General features: G+C 39.7%; 1 protein-coding gene across 1 annotated transcript in view; it reads left to right on the top strand.

Moving 5' to 3' along the window:
* babam2 (BRISC and BRCA1 A complex member 2) overlaps nucleotides 1-20048 on the top strand; it is a 125772-nt gene that overhangs the window by 24927 nt on the left and 80797 nt on the right. The gene's annotated exons all lie outside the window — the stretch shown is intronic.

The following is a 20048-nucleotide window of genomic DNA, read 5'->3' as shown; positions in this document are numbered from 1 at the left end:
GCATGGCCCCTTCCTGTACCAACATGACTGTGCTCCAGTGCACAAAGCATCGGTCCATAAAGACATGGATGAGGGAGTTTGGTGTGGAGGAACTTGACTGGCCTGCACAGAGTCCTGAGCTCAACCCGATAGAACAGCTTTGGGATGAATTAGAGCGGAGACTGAGAGCCAGGCCTTCTCGTCCAACATCAGTGCCTGACCTCACAAATTAGCTTCTAGAAGAATGGGCAAAAATCCCCATAAACACACTCCTAAACCTTGAGGAAAGCCTTCCCAGAAGAGCTGAAGCTGTTAGAGCTGCAACGGGTGGACCGGCTCCATATTAAACCCTACGGAATAACAATGGGTGTCATTAAAGTTCATGTGCATGTAAAGGTGGGAGTCCCAACATTTTTGGCAATATAGTGTACAAATAAACAATCAATATACTAATAATATGTATGCTAATAAGCAGCAACTAGTTAATAGTAAGAATTTGACCCTAAACTAAAGTGTTACCAATAATCTTGATTGCATATGTTTCAGTGCTCGTACTTCATCTGACCAGTGCAAATCCAACAAGGAAAAGCAATGGAAAATTACTGCTTCACAAATCACAATATTGACCTGCATATGACATTAAAAACCCTTATCTCATGAAGACAAACATCCCTTTGAAATCACACAAGAGATTACACAACGATTGAGCAGACATTTTGTAATATAAAAACATAAAATGAATGACATGAATAATTATAATAAAAAATAATAAATGATGATTAAATTAAAAAATCAAATGACAACTGCATAAATGACTAATCATTATAAAATAAAAATCATTAAAAAATAAAATAAAACAGCGCAGATGAATGGGTGCTGTTTTAAAGTAACATGAAAATCCTTAAATCCTTAAAAAAAGGGTTTTGTTCTTGTTTTTATATATATATATATATTCAGAACAGGACTGGCCAATCCTGCAGTCTAATGTAAGAGTGACCCAAAGTGATTCAGCATGTTGTGATGAGTGCCAAAAACCATACTTTATTCCAGTCTTACATAATTCCTCTAGCCAGACCATTCACTTGCACAATTTGGTGGAAAGTTTATGATTAAGTGACGGTACTCCCCTCAACATTTGGGTTTAGGAAGCCAGGCATCAATTAGCAATTAAAGCCCTGATATATTTTATGAGAAATTAAGTGTTTTTTTGAAAACAAAAGGTTTGAAACAGTTTGCAAAAGGGAACTTTACAAAAAAGTTCACACCTACTTGTAAATACTGTGGTCATTATGTAGGTCAGTATGGCTCTGGGGCTCCGCCTTCTTTGATGCGGAAAATCTTCTCCAGTTAATCTTTTTTTCTGTTCAGTCCGTTGAAGTCAGACACATGTAAAAACATGAACACACTGGAGAGCTGCTTTATGGTAGAAATTAAAGTTATATTTCTTATTGAATGCGACACAATGTAAATTGCAGCGATACAAACATATCAAACAAACAAACAAACACTGTCACAAAATGCTTTCTTAACTGCTGTTTTCTCACCTCTGTCATTTTTGTTTTTAAGAGGAAGGGTGCAGTATATTTAGATATCGACAGTAAATGCTGCTTTCAGAAGTGTGGGTGGCATCGGTGTGTTTGCAAACATTATACCGTTGCTCAGGAAGGGTTAGGGTTAGGAAACTTTTTTTATCCCTTAGCAGGGAATAAAAAATAACTTTGCCAAGAGTATATAACAGGACCTTAAAAGTCCAGTTTCTGTTTGATAATGACTCATTTAAATGTTATTTCATCACCTTGACATCCCATTTACAGACCTTTTTCTATAACTGAAACAAAAATATTATGTGTGAATGTTGTGTCTCCTGAGAAGCAGAATGAGAGTGAAAGTAAAGCACATCTGCGTTTATTTACACGTGAGTAAGGGGTGCCTATCTGCTCCATGCCTCCATTTAGTGTCTTTAATTAACCTCGCCAAACACTAACACTGCCGCAGCAGCACTATACAGAGCTCTGCTGCTTTTCATTTTAATTAGTGGCTTTTCTGGCCATTGAGGAAAGAGCAGCTAATTGTGGTGAGGTGGCTGAGACAGTGGTCTAAGCTCTGGGATGGAACATCTGACGTTAGCCATGGGAAAACTGGAGAGATCAAAGGAAGTTTCACCGGGCTTCGGAGAATCGAGGCTGCAGTCTAGACAGCACACATCTCAGCCTGTGGTGATGTCTTGTTTAGGCTTATATTAATGATTCATGCAACGCATAATCCTGCTATATTCCACGTTTTTGTGTGACCTTGTTTCGACCGCGGTGCAACCCACACTTTGTTAAAGAGCTTCAGGTTTAAAAGGCATTGTAACCTAATATCATAGTGGGACTATTGAATGGTGTAAGGTCAATAACACTAAATGACTGAACATGTGAAACCCTAGACAGTAGAGTTAAGATTCAAGCTTTTTTTCCACTGTTACAAGTACATTTAAACTGTAATCAGCGGATTTGCATTGGCGATGTGTCATTCACTGCATTATTCTGGGAAAAACATTTGACCTTACACATTTGTTAGGTTCATTTTTTAATTACATCTATAGCGTGTGACACATGCTTTTTGAATGCCGCTGTGAACAGCTAATTTTGAATTAGATCTACTACAGTGTGTGACAAACTTACAGCTAAAATCACTCTGAATCTATGATTCCATCCAAGGTTGTGAACTTAACTTCTGCTCTAAATGGGAGTATTGCATTAAACATTTGCAAATAAAGCACATTTTCCACTCCCTGTGTTCAAGAGAACAAAATCACCACTTCCTGGGAAATTGGTGCAAAATATCTATCGACGAAGAAACTGCGGCTCTTTTTTCCTCCATCATAAATGACTTGTGTCTCAGATGTACAGCCCAAGTTATCTCTCTTCCATTCATTTCCTATTATCTCTGTAAATCTATATTGTAAAAAGCGCCACATAAATGAAGGTGACTTGACTTGTTCTCTTGCGTTCGGATGCTGGTGTTTGTGAACGCGATCATGTGAGACTCCAATTACACCAAATTATTCTGATGACAGACTTTGGCTCAGAACGATCAAACCAACATTTGAGATGCTGTGATGCGATTGGTCCGCTGGTTAGTCTAGTTATCCAATCACATCCTCTGTTGAGGCAGCGTCACATGAGGGTTTTGTTGCGCTTCGAGGAAATTATTCTTTATTCAAATGTGTTTTCATCATAGTTTATGCAAATGTATTCTTATCGGATAAAATATTTATTGGCCTCAATTGAGTACATATTTTTATATGCACATTTTTAGAATTTTTGCACATTTTGAAATTTCCTTTTAGTGTTTTTTTTAATGCGATATCCTAAAATGTGCATAAATATTCCTTTGTTTCTTTTAGGTCAATTTAATTTTTTTAATTATTATTTATATCTATATAATTCAACATTTATGATGGATTTTGTGTTAGGCGTATATATTATAATCGTATGCTTATGTTTAAAATTGTATGCTTGCTATTAAATGGAAAATATATCTATGTAAATTGTGTACCCTTCCTTTTGCCATTCTAAAGGTAAATTCCTCTAATGAAGCCGTAGCTTTATAAATGTAGGGTTAGTATCTTAGAGTTAGTATCACAGAGTTACAATTAATGCATATTGTGTCATCCCTGTATGGTTAATTTCTTATGTCCATTTGACCCTCCGCCTCCCTCTGGGTACATAATTTCCCATCAAACCCCACGGAGGGGCATTTCATTGTCTGTAATTGCCCTAAAGTTCTTTTAAGCCTGCTTCTGGCAATCACACCGGCAGTTCTCTTTTTACGAGTCAGTTGGCATCATGGGAAGGATGAAGCATTGACAATAGAGAGGCAGGAGGGGTTTTGTTTTGGCATTGCCTGAATACACCGTTCATACTGACCAGGAAACTGCTGGGAAGAGTGTCGGCCGGAGAGATTTTGGGAACAGCAGCAGGACACCAATGCCTGGAAGTGTTAAAGTGATAAAGAAGTCTTAAAGGGACAGTTCCCCCAAGAAATGAAAATTTTGTTTTACTCATCATCAAGTCATTCCAAACCTGTATGAGATTATTTCTTCTGCTGAGCACAGAAGATATTTCGAAAATTGTTGGGTGAACAGTTGATGGTAGCCATTGACTTCCTAAGTATTTTATTTTCCATACTATGGAAGTCAGCTGTCTGGTTACCCACATTCTTACAGGTTGGGAACAGCATGACAGGGAAAAAATGAGGACAGAATTTTCTATCCGTTTAATGTACTGCCTAATTCGGTGACAGTTGCTTCTGGTAAAAGTTAAAGGGATTGTATTGTTTTATTGCTTTATCTGTATGGTCTTGTTTTGATTTGCCCAAGTTTCAGGGAACTTACTAAGTCTATTACTGGAACAAGGCCTGAACCCAGGAGACATCTTATTTACTACCAAGATTAGGTTGTAAAGAGATAATTTTCAGAAATTTCTACCAGGAAAGAAAAAAAGATGAAGAAAACCTGAATGAATTCCAAGTGGAAAACACACAAGACTGACTTTGTCTTACACTTAGTCATGCAGCCTGTAGTCTTAAAGTCCTATTAAACACTGATGTGTGTCCGCAGTGTGTGAGAACAACCACTCTATAATACTAAAACATTTTATTTTTTACATTCCCACACTGTAAAACAAAATTGTTGGTTTTTGTTGGTTTAACTTAAAAAAGTAAGTAACCTGGTTGCCTTAATTTTTAGTTTATTGACATTAAAAATTTGAGTTGATACAATGAAGGAAATTTGTTTAATAAATAGAAACTCAAAATATTCTTGTATCTGAACCACATAAAAAATGTGATAAATTATGAAAATAGCACTATTTGTCATGTTTCACTGCGTCATCAGAATTAAAACACACACAATTACCCAATATGCTTACTAATTTTTTACTAAAATTTTAATAAAGGTTGCCGAATCTCGAAAAATGTTCAATGTATTAACTCAAAATTTTAATTTCAATGAACTCAAAATTTTAAGGCAACCAGGTAACTGTTTTTCTAAATAATTTTTTACAGTGCATAAATCAAAATCAGTCTCTTCAATCAAGCTGATTCTGATTTCCCCCTCCAATGATGTAATTGTAGGGAGAAGCCCCGCCCTCACACATTGATCTAGCCTATTAGCATATAGACATGTCTGCCATTTCTGTAATCTTAAAGGGGGGGTGAAACACTCAGTTTCAGTCAATGTCAATCTTGAGTACCTACAGAGTAGCATTGCATCCTGCATATCTCCGAAAAGTCTTTATTTTTTTTATAATTATATAAGAAAGATGCGCTTTTCCGAGTCTTTCCGAAAAAAGCCGAGCGGGTGGGGGCGTGTCGTGTGAGCGGAGCTAAATAATGACGTGTGCAGCAGCGCGCTGCTATTGTGTTGAGTCGAGTGCGTCATCCCTAACAGCGGGAAAAAAACTTTATTCAAAATAAAAATATGGCTTTTAATCAGATACAGCCATACATCTATGATCCGGAATCAGACCCAGAGGCTGCAGTTGAACAGGAGCAGCAGCAAAAACGACTAGAGCAGGACGTCTGTATGTGGTACGATATACACTAACTATATAATATGCTTAGCGACTTGTGTTATTTACATATTTATACTTGAATTATATCGTCGTATTTTTGTCTTTGAAGGTGTACATGTGGGAAGTGCAGTTGTGCACGTGTGTTTGTGTGTTTACGCGTGGTTTGTGTAGACAGTAAGCGGACCGGTTTTGCACAGCAGGATTAGTTAGTGTTTACATAGAAAGACACGGAATAGTAGCGCATTTGAATGAAGAAGCGCGCTTATTTAGTTCAACATATTTCCCCCCTCTTTGTGTATTGTTGTTTGGAGTGCTTTTACAATACACAAACATAAAGTTACACATATAGTGGCCAGCTAAACAAATGTACACGCACTACACATTGCATGCTCCATTGATCAATTAGCTATACGTGATCATGTTTGGGCTACTTGATGAGCATAGGCAAAGACACAGACATTTGAAGCACTCTTACTCACAGCCTGCGGTTCTAACGTTAGGACCTTTATCGTTGGGACTGCTCCATCCTTCAGCATTAGGCGATCGGGAAAATCCTGTGTCGAGCTGGGCCTTGTTTATGAAACAGACGGCACCGAAATGCAGCGAACAGATATAAACATTCGCGCAACTCAGTTGCTGATCCGGAAAAGCAAATTCCATCCACTGTTGCCTTAACGCGGGGTTTTGGGGAATCTGTGCAGGACTGTCTTGGTCTGGCAACCAAAAACGCACTTTTTTGGTGACATTGTTATGTGCACATCACCTGTCCAGCGCATCCTACAAGCCAGCGCTTTGATGGGCGTAGCCTGTTACTTTCGCTCTCTCCCTCTCTCTCTCTCACGCGCTTCCGGTAGAATTGTCCGTAAGGCCCATACAAGGAAATTCCGCCCCCATTAACGTCAAAGGGGACGCATGATCTCAAAAAACTTGCCGAAACTTATGACTAACCGGAAGTAGTATTTTTGACAAAGAAATACTCCCATCAAACGTCCACCTTAACTTTTGAAACTTTGTCTATGTTTAGTATGGGATTCCAAGTCTTTAACAGTGTAAAAAGATCAGTATGCATGAAACAGCATTTCACCCCCCCTTTAAGTACTTTTGTAAGGTAAAGCTGACATATGTTTAATTTAATTTGGGAGTCTGCTAAAGCTCTCGCATCCATCTTTTCACATTTATTGTGATACAGTACGTAACACAAATGCAATAGCATGTCATAAAAGCAAGACGACAACATAAGTTATAATCGTAATTAAACTAAATTATACTCATTCAATCTTCATGCAGCAGATATTCTCTGGCTCATCTCACAATAGTTCCCATACTAGCGATTTTTAGATTAATATATGTCAATCAATGACTTGAATATAGTTAACTCCACACCAGCTGCATAAATGAATCAACAAACCATTCGGAAATGTCCTGTCTCATTCTACATGCTGTCCATCATTGCCCGACCCGTGCGTGAGATTGTCCTGTTCTGTTGTTTCTGGTTTGCTGGAGCATGAGCTCTTGAAGCTAAAGGGACACACAAAAACAGTGTGTTTTTTCTCACCCCCCAAAAGTGCCGATTTTAACATGCTATGAAAAATGATCTCTGAGGTATTTTGAGCTAAAACTACAGATTCTGCAGGCATCCAAGGCTTATTTAACATCTTTTAAAAAGGGGCATCATAGGTCCCCTTTAAGACACTGTCATATTAACTGGCCTGGCAAACACTTTCACTTAAATATTTATATTTTTATCATTCCCAACTCTTTTTTTTAATAGTAGCTTCTCCAGCCTCTTCAATTTTCCCATCTGGAATTTCCTAAATGTTGTAACTCTCTGTCCTGAGTGACCTGTGTAATTTCAGCCCCTTCAATCCTCCAGCCCTGTTTGCTTTCAGGTCTTGCACCAGGAATTCTGCTTTGAACTGCAGTTTGAAGTGTTCAAACAAAGTAATGATTGTAAATATGTGCATTTAGTCTGCACCTGAACCATGAGTGTATGCTGGGAAATACCCTCAACTGCCATAAATCCAGACATATGCGGGAGTGTGAAAGCATCTCGGCACCATTTGCTGACTTTAAGTGCAATAATCCTGGAGCTCTCACAGAAAAACCGGTTTGAGCCAAAAAAAGCACTTGCAGTAACAAAGGACTACTTTAGATTTAGTGTAGTTTAAGCTCACTTGAGATCACCACTTCATGGTGACCATTGAGGTCAAACTAAACAATAAGGTGGTATGAAACAGTAAAGCCATACAAATTGTCTCCACTTTGTCATGTTAAAGCAGTTGAACTGGATATGTCAATGCCTCGTTCTTGCTTCAACCCTTCCTGAACTCTTGCCATTGAATTATGCAGATTATAAATGTGCTGTTTCCTTTCTAAAAAAATATTATTGCAACTTTTATTTAATAAAATGGGTTGAAGAAATCTTTTTTTTCAATGTCCTTCAATTTAGAAGGGAGAGACTCCAGACTACCAAAGAGGCTTGAATACATAAAACCCTCACTCTTAGAAGAAAAGGTTCTATCGGCGCTACGTATTTGGAACCCTTAAACGGTTATATATAGAAGTATAGTTGAGTATACTCCAAAGACCCTTTTATGCTAAAAGGGTTCTATAATGATAAGAAAGAACCCTTTTGGCACTTAAAAAGGGTTCTATATAGAACACTGCAAAAAAATGCATTTCTTATCTTAGCAAAAACTCTGTTAATTTTGAGTTATTTTTTCCCAAAATAAGACAATTACTTTTGCTTGTCTAGTAAATACTTCTTGTTTTAAGAATGTGTAGATGTTTGGACTAGAAACAAGACAAAAATACTAAGTAAGAAAAGCATTTTTTGCAGTGAATCTTTTAGGGGTTCCAACTCCATAGTGCCGATATAGAACCTTTTCTTCTAAGAGTGCTATAGCGACACATATAGCAACTTTCTGGACTGCTGGTTCACCTGTAGTCAGTCGCTACATCATATCGTTTCTGTTTTCTGACCGAAAATATGTAAATTAGGACAGCTTTGTTGGACATTCAGCTATATATTGTGTTAAAATGCAGTATGTGAGCTGGGATTCGGAGAGAAAAAATGCAGACAGTTTCCGCATTACATCATCTACCAACATTTAGCTAATTTTTGAGCAGGCTTTAGCTACTTTCCATTGAAAATACTTGGCAAAACTGCAATGCAATGCCCTGGCAACCACTCTCTACACCCTAGCATTAGTCCAGTGAGTTTTTCATGAGAAGGTATCATATTTTCAGTCACACTTTAGATTAGGGTCCGATCTTCACTATTAATTAATTAACTATTTCTAACTGTGACGTTTGCCTCAATAAACTCCTTATTACTGCTTATTAATAGTAAGTAAGGTAGTTAAGTTTAGGTATTGGGTAGGATTAGGGGGTGTAGAATATGGTCATGCATTAAAATGTGCTTTATAATTACTGATAAGCAGCCAATATCCTAGTAATTTGCATGCTAAACTAATTAATAGTGAGAATTGGACCCTAAACTAAAGTGTTACCAAATTTCCTCAAACAAATGTAAAAGTATTGAATGGAAAACATTTGGTAGCACTTTGTAACGTAGTTTGTATGTTCAGAGAAGAAGGAGGTGGGAACCGGCGAACATTTAACGACTTTAATAGATAAACACGCGGCCCCTCATGGACGACTGACGAGCAAACACATAATAAAACATAAACAAAACCATAAGGTAAAATCCAGGCCTGGTCCTCTCTCGTCCTTCACTGGTGTTGCTCGTCCTTATGGCTCGCAGGCGACGCTCATCTTCAATCACGCACCGGTCTCGCTCGCTCCTCCCACGTCTCTCGCTCGACAACCTCGCCACACACTTTATTTTACAGTCCAATGTGCTTATTACAGTAATTACAATAACTGGGTGTATAGGTACTAACTCTAACCTTATATAACTGTACATTTATTATTATTACCTTATATTTTCTTTGTAAAGTACATGCAAGTACACATACTGTAAAATAAAGCGCAACTAAAAGTTATTTTCAATATAATCTCTTCTCTTTCATGGGAAAGGAAATGCTGAATGGAAGGCCCAATAGTGAATGCAGTAAAAATAATTTTAATAGAATCTGCTGTTCTCTCTTCTGAGGAACACCTCATCTCCCGTCACACAACAATGCAACTCAGGCAAACCTGGGCACACTTTGTTAACCACCACTTCCTCTTCCTTCCTGTTCTGCTACAGCAAATCCCAAAGTTAATGCTGCTATTAATGGCAAAGCCAATGACAGATATGAACTGTGTGCGCGTGCGTGCGTGCATGCGTGTGTTTGTGTGTGCGTGCGTGTGGGTACACAATATTATTGGGATCTGATAGTGATTTGTGTTTGGGAGGGTATATTTGCATTATTATGTATGAATGGTAAGGTCAAGCCAATTTTTTCCACTCGGGAAATTCTCTTGTTTCCTTTTATCTTGTTAAATGTATCTTACTTGCACTTTGTTTGTTAGAGTTGCAGTGCTTTTTTTTGTAGGATGTGCCTTTGTTTGTTTTTTTAAAGCATCATGTTCATATGAAGAGAACATCCTGGACCTCATCAGCCAAGTCCGCTTTAACACATGACAAAATCAATTTAGTGTGATCTTAAACTTGGCACTCTTTAGACACTCTTCATGAGGAAAACTGAACACTTGCCCACACTCAAATTAGACGCTAGCTCAGATTAATTTAATACTCTAAATATTTCTTCTTCATCTCTTTAATTTGCTGCTCAAGTTTATTGCTATTCACTGGGGCTGATTGCCAGCGGCGCTACAAATTATATTAAGGTGCTTAAATATTAGCAGTACCCTAAAGAATTATCTCTGAATTTCAGATGACAGGTCTTCTTATAAAGAGAAACAGAAACAAGTATTAAAGAGTTCAACCTCAAGACCTTACGTTACATTGGCTCCCTTTTTACATGTTTTCCTGTTATGTCCCCCTTTTTTGTGCAAAATTTGGAAAGCTATAAGCTCATGGCAGAAGACATCAATCTTCCCAGTATCAGAAAGTCCTCTTGAGGATTTATCAACAAATTCCAAACATTTAATTAGCTCACCCACAGATTTTGTTGTGACTGTTGTATTATTATGTGGAACTGTCAGAGGAGCTCTTGCCGTGTGTGTGTGTGTGTGTGTGTGTGTGTGTGTGTGTGTGTGTGTGTGTGTGTGTGTGTGTGTGTGTGTGTGTGTGTGTGTGTGTGTGTGTGTGGAGGTTTGTTCTGAAGGTGAGGAGGACTGGGTGTGCCTCTCGGGCGTTACTGAACCCGGAGGCGTCACGCCCACGGCACATCAGCCGTGGCCCGGCTCTGACAGATCGAGCTGCAGGAACTCACACTCCGCTCTTAAAATGCTCCCAGTGTGGCCACATAGTAGCAGAGAAACAAAAAAGACTTTATAAAGACCTGCAGTGCAGATTAAATATCTGCTTTACCTATTCATAATATGGTAACACTTTATTTGTTCAATTCTCACTATTAACTAGTTGCTTATTAGCATGCATATTACTAGGATATTGACTGTTTATTAGTACTCATAAAGCATATATTAATGCATGACCATACTCTACATCCTTTAATCCTACCCAATACCTAAATGCAGCAGCTACCTTGCTAACTATTAATATCTTAAATATATATTATATAAGATTAACTATTTCTTTCAGTGTTCCCCAGTGCATTGATCTCTATGTAGCAAAGCGTCAAGCTACATTGTTATTCAGAATAACTGAATTTGTAAGAGACAAATGTCAATTACATCTGAGAAAGTCATTTAAAGTGAATTTTTATATATATATCTGTTATATATGACACTTTTAAATGACCTCTAAGCTAACCCCCAGAACATCTGATGCTGTAATTATAGCATAATACAACTCATAACTGACATAACGCTGTTGTTCAGATGATTCAACATTCATGTGCACTATAATATAGAAATATCTACACTGTGAAAATAATGATAATAATAATAATGGATACAAAAGGAAATTTAAATGAACAACCATTTAATGTGAGCTTTCTCCCTGTAAATTATGTAGTAATTATATAGATTATAAATTGTATAAATATATAGCATAGTAGCACCCTAGAATATCCGTCCGTCCGTCCATCCGTCCATTCGTCAAACTGAAGAACTTCGAACTTCAAGCTTTTAAAACTTTGTCAAACTTTCTAGTCCGGCTTTCTCAAGCCAATTCAATGTTTGTCTTGACAAACTTTATCCTGTTTAGTTTGCAATTTTCATTATCTCTATTAAAATATTTTATTGATTATAAACTTAGGGAACGTACAGTTAACCAATTAGCTGGTGTTTAGAGCAGCATTTTTACAGCATTTTACTATTAAATTGGATGATATTATGTTTCAAGAGAATGCAGTTGGTTCTGCTTCATTGAAAATTAATCTATTTTAAACACCCCAAGTCTCTACCGTGTGGTCGGTATGTCATTACTGTGTAATGTGTGTAGTGATGATGAAGTTACAGAATAAAGTGTGTGTTGAAAGCTTCCATTGTCCTCTCTGAGGAAGAGATGGTTTCCAGGCAGACAGGACTTGGAATGACTCAGAAAGAGTGTAAATATTGCATCACTTTACCTGCGTAGGCCTTTTGTTTTATTGGCTGTATCTAGCATTTTGCGACAGACTTGTGTCTCGATTGTATTGTCTGGGGAGCATAGAGTGACAGAGACACTCCGGGGGCCCTGGTAAGTCCAAACACAGCTCCTCTTGACACAGCACATTCCTCACGTCGGCTTTCCTTCGCTTACTTATTCCTCAGGCTGTTCATTGCTTCATCCTGAAACATACCTAAACAATATCCAACTTGTTTTCCGTCGCCCACTCATTACGGGAATCCTGTTGTTGCTGGTAACCATAGACGGCCCAGGACGGTGAGGTCATTGCTGGTGTAAGCGTTCCTGCCTCTGCCCCAGCTTCCTCTGCCGACAGAAAGGATGAGCCCTTCCCTCTCCAACACAATGCCATCTTTCTCCTTGCTCAGATGGATCTGTGGAGAGACATACAGACAAATGGCCAGACAGACAGAGGTTGGACTGAGAGACGAGACTGTTATTGTCAACTCTTCTAACAGGCACAAGAGTTATGCATTCTTTCTTTCTTGTTGACGTGGCATGCAATTAGCTCTGACTTTTGACCTTTTTGATCCCAACACAGAGAGATCTTAAAATAGAGCAATGACTGATAAAAGTGGCTAATGGAGGCGGTTGTGTATGTGAACTACTGTGGTTGTGTCATCATCAGCTGGCTCATACCGTATCTGGCATGAGTTTAGATGCTGAATGCCTCAGATGTTTTCTGGGGTCATTTATACTCAGTATTTGTGAGAAGTAGTCATATGAGAAGTTGTACTTCACACTGCTGTCATGCTTCTCATATGAAGTGATGTCATTTTCAGTTTCAAAACACAATGACGTGGCTAAGGCAAAACACTCTCTGGTTTTCTTGTGCTACTCGGATCATTCTAGCACAATTTTCCAGTATATTTTATTGTAAAACACTTTTGCTGATACTGAGGTGGGATGCGGGTAAAGTTAGGGGCAGGTGTGGTGGTGTGGGTCAGTTTAAGGGTAAAGTTAGGGGCAGGTGTGGTGGTGTGGGTCAGTTTAAGGGTAGAGTTAGAGACAGGTGTGGTGGTGTGGGTCAGTTTAAGGGTAAAGTTAGAGACAGGTGTGGTGGTGTGGGTCAGTTTAAGGGTAAAGTTAGGGACAGGTGTGGTGGTGTGGGTCAGTTTAAGGGTAAAGTTAGGGACAGGTGTGGTGGTGTGGGTCAGTTTAAGGGTAGAGTTAGGGACAGGTGTGGTGGTGTGGGTCAGTTTAAGGGTAAAGTTAGGGACAGGTGTGGTGGTGTGGGTCAGTTTAATGGTAAAGTTAGGGACAGGTGTGGTGGTGTGGGTCAGTTTAAGGGTAAAGTTAGAGACAGGTGTGGTGGTGTGGGTCAGTTTAAGGGTAAAGTTAGGGACAGGTGTGGTGGTGTGGGTCAGTTTAAGGGTAAAGTTAGGGTCAGGTGTGGTGGTGTGGGTCAGTTTAAGGGTAAAGTTAGGGGCAGGTGTGGTGGTGTGGGTCAGTTTAAGGGTAAAGTTAGGGACAGGTGTGGTGGTGTGGGTCAGTTTAAGGGTAGAGTTAGGGACAGGTGTGGTGGTGTGGGTCAGTTTAAGGGTAGAGTTAGGGACAGGTGTGGTGGTGTGGGTCAGTTTAAGGGTAAAGTTAGGGACAGGTGTGGTGGTGTGGGTCAGTTTAAGGGTAAAGTTAGGGACAGGTGTGGTGGTGTGGGTCAGTTTAAGGGTAAAGTTAGGGACAGGTGTGGTGGTGTGGGTCAGTTTAAGGGTAAAGTTAGGGACAGGTGTGGTGGTGTGGGTCAGTTTAAGGGTAGAGTTAGGGACAGGTGTGGTGGTGTGGGTCAGTTTAAGGGTAGAGTTAGGGTCAGGTGTGGTGGTGTGGGTCAGTTTAATGGTAAAGTTAGGGTCAGGTGTGGTGGTGTGGGTCAGTTTAATGGTAAAGTTAGGGACAGGTGTGGTGGTGTGGGTCAGTTTAATGGTAAAGTTAGGGACAGGTGTGGTGGTGTGGGTTAGTTTAAGGGTAGAGTTAGGGTCAGGTGTGGTGCTGTGGGTCAGTTTAAGGGTAAAGTTAGGGACAGGTGTGGTGGTGTGGGTCAGTTTAAGGGTAAAGTTAGGGACAGGTGTGGTGGTGTGGGTCAGTTTAAGGGTAAAGTTAGGGACAGGTGTGGTGGTGTGGGTCAGTTTAAGGGTAAAGTTAGGGACAGGTGTGGTGGTGTGGGTCAGTTTAAGGGTAGAGTTAGGGACAGGTGTGGTGGTGTGGGTCAGTTTAAGGGTAGAGTTAGGGACAGGTGTGGTGGTGTGGGTCAGTTTAAGGGTAAGGGACAGGTGTGGTGGTGTGGGTCAGTTTAAGGGTAAAGTTAGAGACAGGTGTGGTGGTGTGGGTCAGTTTAAGGGTAAAGTTAGGGACAGGTGTGGTGCTGTGGGTCAGTTTAAGGGTAAAGTTAGGGGCAGGTGTGGTGGTGTGGGTCAGTTTAAGGGTAGAGTTAGGGCCTGGTGGTGTGGGTCAGTTTAAAGGTAAAGTTAGGGACAGGTGTGGTGGTGTGGGTCAGTTTAAGGGTAAAGTTAGGATCAGGTGTGGTGGTGTGGGTCAGTTTAAGGGTAAAGTTAGGGTCAGGTGTGGTGGTGTGGGTCAGTTTAAGGGTAAAGTTAGGGACAGGTGTGGTGGTGTGGGTCAGTTTAAGGGTAGAGTTAGGGTCAGGTGTGGTGGTGTGGGTCAGTTTAAGGGTAGAGTTAGGGACAGGTGTGGTGGTGTGGGTCAGTTTAAGGGTAAAGTTAGGGACAGGTGTGGTGCTGTGGGTCAGTTTAAGGGTAAAGTTAGGGACAGGTGTGGTGGTGTGGGTCAGTTTAAGGGTAAAGTTAGGGACAGGTGTGGTGCTGTGGGTCAGTTTAAGGGTAAAGTTAGGGGCAGGTGTGGTGGTGTGGGTCAGTTTAAGGGTAGAGTTAGGGTCAGGTGTGGTGGTGTGGGTCAGTTTAAGGGTAGAGTTAGGGTCAGGTGTGGTGGTGTGGGTCAGTTTAAGGGTAAAGTTAGGGGCAGGTGTGGTGGTGTGGGTCAGTTTAAGGGTAAAGTTAGGGTCAGGTGTGGTGGTGTGGGTCAGTTTAAGGGTAGAGTTAGGGTCAGGTGTGGTGGTGTGGGTCAGTTTAAGGGTAGAGTTAGGGTCAGGTGTGGTGGTGTGGGTCAGTTTAAAGGTAAAGTTAGGGACAGGTGTGGTGGTGTGGGTCAGTTTAAGGGTAAAGTTAGGGACAGGTGTGGTGGTGTGGGTCAGTTTAAGGGTAAAGTTAGGGGCAGGTGTGGTGGTGTGGGTCAGTTTAAGGGTAGAGTTAGGGTCAGGTGTGGTGGTGTGGGTCAGTTTAAGGGTAGAGTTAGGGTCAGGTGTGGTGGTGTGGGTCAGTTTAAGGGTAAAGTTAGGGGCAGGTGTGGTGGTGTGGGTCAGTTTAAGGGTAAAGTTAGGGTCAGGTGTGGTGGTGTGGGTCAGTTTAAGGGTAGAGTTAGGGTCAGGTGTGGTGGTGTGGGTCAGTTTAAGGGTAGAGTTAGGGTCAGGTGTGGTGGTGTGGGTCAGTTTAAAGGTAAAGTTAGGGACAGGTGTGGTGGTGTGGGTCAGTTTAAGGGTAAAGTTAGGGGCAGGTGTGGTGGTGTGGGTCAGTTTAAGGGTAGAGTTAGGGTCAGGTGTGGTGGTGTGGGTCAGTTTAAGGGTAAAGTTAGGGGCAGGTGTGGTGGTGTGGGTCAGTTTAAGGGTAGAGTTAGGGACAGGTGTGGTGGTATGGGTCAGTTTAAGGGTAAAGTTGCAATAGACCAAATAGGCCAAAGATGCAATTGGAATTATTTTCAGAAAGGTCAGTCTAACTAGTAGTAGTATTCAAGTAAGAAAATTTGATTTAAATTTGATCGCTATTAAAAGCAATTTAAACCAATGAGATTGCATGAGGTTCTAAAGGAGACACCGGAGACATTCTCAAGTGTGAATTTGATGGATACTTACTTTACTATTTCATGAGGCCACAGGAGAGGATTTATGATTAGAAATGAAGCGATGCAACTGATGCTGTAAAGTCATGTTATAGTATCAACATGGCAGATGTAGTACACACTTGCTACCCATATTTACACTATACAATGTAAAGTAAATTTAGTACTGATGCAGCGCTGGAGTTCAGTGTACAGACTTAATGGAGAATAACAAATCTAACCTTGTAAAGCTGAATCAAACTAATTGTATCTGAATTGCATAACTGACTGTAAAACAGTTTATCTTTAGTTTTACCATAGCAGATATCCACCCAGTACTAATACGATGAATAATGTTCGTATTATAATTGTTACACACACGTCTTACTCCCTGTCAACGGGAGTGATGCTGGGCAGTGATGTCATCTCACTTTTAAAGTAAGACTTAAGACATTATCCAGAAAACCACTCCTCATATGTGGAAACGTTGACTTTCTCATGACCTCCTGATCCTGTAAAGAATTTGAAATACTGTAACCGTGGAACACTTTTAAGGGTGTTTTTCAGGTCATTCTCAACCACGGTGGGAAAGATAAATGTTTAGGCCGTGACTCAATACAATGAAGGCCTTCATAAACTCAACATTGTCTCAGTGACACTTAGGGCCAGATTTACTAACAGCTTTCTCCAGTCTAAACCCTCTTTTGGTGTTAAAAAACTACTGTCAGTATTTACTAAAGACACGCAGTGATAAATTAGCACCGAAAAGGCGTGGACAGGGTTATTTTTGGGGCTGATTTATTGTGTGTGGATTTGTGTTTGCTTTTGCAAAATTTATGGGGGATTTACTAAGGTTTGCACTCATCAAGTTGTTGGATTTTTAACCATTATTTACCACCCAAAAAAGCATATCTTAAACCAGACGTAAACTGGTAAATTGTATTTGTCTTTAAGGAAATGATCCGACTGCATCTGTGTTCTTTAATGTGTGTCGTCAGTAGATCACACGCTAAACTTTCCAACTTTCCACCGTTGAAATCCATCGAAATTTGGATTGGATTGAGAAATCTGCAACACTGTAGCATCAGGTACTTTTCTTCAAATGTTTTGGGAGTGTCCACTCGTTGCCAATCTATGGACTTTCTAAATCTAAATCTAAATTTAGTTTTGTCCTCTCTGCTACAAATATATTACAGGTCTAATCCAGGTCTATGTCTTCTCAATGATGATTTTGACTCCTGTTTAAGTTCATTACTAAAGAGTATGTTGTTTGCTGGGTTTACAGCAGCAAAGAAGACGATAATACAGAACTCGATTACCCCGAACGTGCAAAAACGTACTTGATTCATAGCCTCCTTATAATTGTGACTTGTGAATGTACAATGGCACGAATTAACAAGGCTAAACCCAGGACATTGATGCATGCCAATGTTTTTCCTCCAGCATATTGGAATATGTAAAAGAATAATCATGTAAAGTAGCTTATTGTGTATTTTATTATTATTATAATTATTATTATAGATTGTTAAATTATGGATGACTCATCTGTTATTTCCCCTTCCCTGTTGGTTTGTTTGATTGGATTTTATTTTTTATATGTAAAACAATAAAAAGTTGATCAAAAAAAAAAAGAAAGAAATGTAAGCGTCCTATACCAGAATGAATCTGAATGCACTTTGGAGTATTATCAATTAGGATACTTATAGGTGATGCAGAAAAAAAAGTCTGTTTATACTTTCTGATGATCAATTTGATGTTCACTTATGATTATCAGTGTTTTGTTTTTTTTGCAGAAAAATTCAATGGGAACTTTGATTTCAAGTTTTCTGTTATTCAACACAATAGTTTTGTTTTGTGTTATTTTCATGTCATATATACAGTTATTTTATTTTATTTATTACCTATTGCCTGTAATGGAGCAAGTTTGAATAATTTAACTGTGTTAAAGCATGTGCACTAACAGTTTACCATTATCCATTTTTTTTAAAAAGAACTTTTAAATGATTCGCCATTTTGAAAATCGCTTTTAAATATGTGAATAGATTGCTCTGCAACACTCTTTCCCTGATCATCATACCCGGTCACGGCTGAAGAGCTCATCTCTTATCTTTCTTTTCCATTTTTTCCTCCTCTTTTCCATCAACTAGGATAAGACGTTTTGATTTGATCCATGAAATGTAACAAGCTCAGCTGTATGCTGTGGGTTGTGCTGTTAATGAGTTGTGTAACGTGTGCCTCAATGGACAGACGGCGTGCTCCTTCCCCTCTCTTCTCTTCTGCTCGTATGTGACTCAGTCAGGCTCGTAGATGGAGTGATTCAGGGGAGCAATGAAAATCAAAACGAAATTGCAGTGCCGTCATTTAAAAATCCAAGACAGCGTGTGACAAACTCATTTGAACGCAGCCTGTGTTTGTGCCTCGCAATGACAGTAATACTTATTTGTTTGTCTTATTCTTAACCCTTGCCTTCAAGCGAGATACATGCAATGTTTATTTACTTGCTCGCAAAAATTTTAAATTCTGCATTTTATTTTCAGTCAGTGTCACTAAAATTTAATTTCAACTTATGTACGTATCACGCATCAGCGAGCAATTGGGCCTCGGAGACAGAACTGGCTGTTGGGTAGAATTAGGCCAGTGAAAAGAATGGTGGAACACTTCGTGAAAAGGTGGCAATTTGGTTTTTGCCCCCTCACTCTGAATTTGCATACCTGTGCAGTGCTCCAGTCAGGGAAGCTCATGCAAATTGGGATCACCTATGCAAATGAGGTCAGCCTGTAGGAGGAGAGGAGGAAAGGCAAGTAGACCGTGTTGGCATGCAGGCCTTTTCCCGCTCACGCAGCCCGCAAGAACACGGCAATGCAAACTCTGTGATGGGCATACACCCACTCAACTCACTTCTTTCCCTAATAGCAGAGTGTTTGCAGTAAGAGAGACTGGAAATAGCCTGCTCTTGGTTGCCGTCTGAACCTTCAAAAATCTAGATTTCTTACCAAACCATTGTTCCCTGCATGCATTAAACACATGGCACAGACTCAAGGTCTTGTGCTGTCTTATCTGAGAACTGCGAAAACAGTGTTTCCTCTTTTTTAGTGCCTTCTTTTCCCATGCTTTGAGGCACATTGTTAGAATGCCTCGGCAAGAAAAGGAGCTGGGATCCTTCGTCTTTTGGCGTCTGCTCTTGGGATGCTTAGAGTCGGGAGATGAAAGCGTCCTCGCTGGTGCGGGATATCCTGTGGTGTTGCCATTTGCCTCAAGATGGTTGGGAGGGGGTTTTAAAAAGGCGGAAACCGCCACATCAAGTTGACATTGTGACAATAAAGGGTGATAAGACCCCGGCTCAGCATATTAGAAACTGCCACCTGCATTTTAATTGCCGCATTCTTTTGTTTTCTCCTTATCTCTAAAAGCCTCTGAAGTTCTAAGCATACAGTCTGGATTTAATGTTTGTTCATGAAACACCCTTACATCATATCTGGCTCACAATGAGTCATTCAAAGATGATTTTTGATAACTTCATGATTCATAAAGCTAGTTTAAGGTTTAGTAACCTGTTGTACTCTGAGAGTGTAATCTGTTAAAGCATTGCTCTTGTATTCGGGTTATTTCCCTTAGGAGTTTGGATATTCTATAACTCTTAGGATACAGGATTTAAAGTCACCATGAAATCGAAAAAGAACAATTCTTATATAATATAAATTCTTATAAGTATATACATCAAACAGACGAGCTACTGGAGCTCAAATTGTTCAAGAAGTTAATGCTGGTTCTGATAGAAAGGGGTCAGAATACACAGATCATCTTAGTTTGTTGCTTATGGAGCTGCATGATTGTGTTCAGTACTTTCAAGTACAGCCATTTCAAGTTTTGCAGAAAAAATTACAAACCATATACTTTTTACAAAAACTATTAGAAGACATTTCTTTGTTATTTTGTTCGTAATGAATAGATTAAGGAATATTAAGAAGGTTAATGTCTAA

Source organism: Pseudorasbora parva, chromosome 10 (assembly GCF_024679245.1).
Source record: "Pseudorasbora parva isolate DD20220531a chromosome 10, ASM2467924v1, whole genome shotgun sequence".
In the NCBI taxonomy this organism is placed as follows: domain Eukaryota; kingdom Metazoa; phylum Chordata; class Actinopteri; order Cypriniformes; family Gobionidae; genus Pseudorasbora; species Pseudorasbora parva.
The sequence above is the reverse complement of the archived record's forward strand: the minus strand, read 5'-3'. Positions and strand labels throughout refer to the sequence as shown.